At 46.3% G+C, this 475-nt stretch overlaps 1 protein-coding gene across 1 annotated transcript in view; it reads right to left on the minus strand.

Annotated features, from left to right (window-relative positions):
- LOC106344569 (U3 small nucleolar RNA-associated protein 20-like) overlaps nt 1-475 on the minus strand; it is a 12,691-nt gene that overhangs the window by 7,543 nt on the left and 4,673 nt on the right.

The following is a 475-nucleotide window of genomic DNA, read 5'->3' on the forward strand; positions in this document are numbered from 1 at the left end:
GCTGAGAGAGGGGGAGTATGAGTCTACACCATTTGGAGATATCAAGAAGTATAGAAGAATGGTGGGCAAGCTCATCTATCTAACCATCACCAGACCAGATGTGTGCTTTGCTATGAATCAAGTGAGTCAACACATGGGAGCTCCTAAGGTGCATCATTGGAATATGGTGGAGAGGCGCCTGGCCAAGGAGTATGGATGGCATGTAACAAGAGTACTGAAGTTGTTGGATATTCTGATGCTGATTTGGCTGGAGACAGAGTTGATAGGAGATCAACTACAGGCTACTGCACCTTCATTGGAGGAAACCTGGTCACATGGAAGAGCAAGAAGCAGAAGGTGGTGTCCTTCTCAAGTGCTGAGGCAGAGTATAGATCAATGAGGAAGCTCACAAGTGAGCTTATATGGATCAAGGGACTGCTAAGGGACTTGGGTATTGAGATCAACACACCAATGACTATGCATTGTGACAACCAGG

This window comes from Brassica oleracea, chromosome C5, assembly GCF_000695525.1.
Source record: "Brassica oleracea var. oleracea cultivar TO1000 chromosome C5, BOL, whole genome shotgun sequence".
Classification (NCBI taxonomy): domain Eukaryota; kingdom Viridiplantae; phylum Streptophyta; class Magnoliopsida; order Brassicales; family Brassicaceae; genus Brassica; species Brassica oleracea.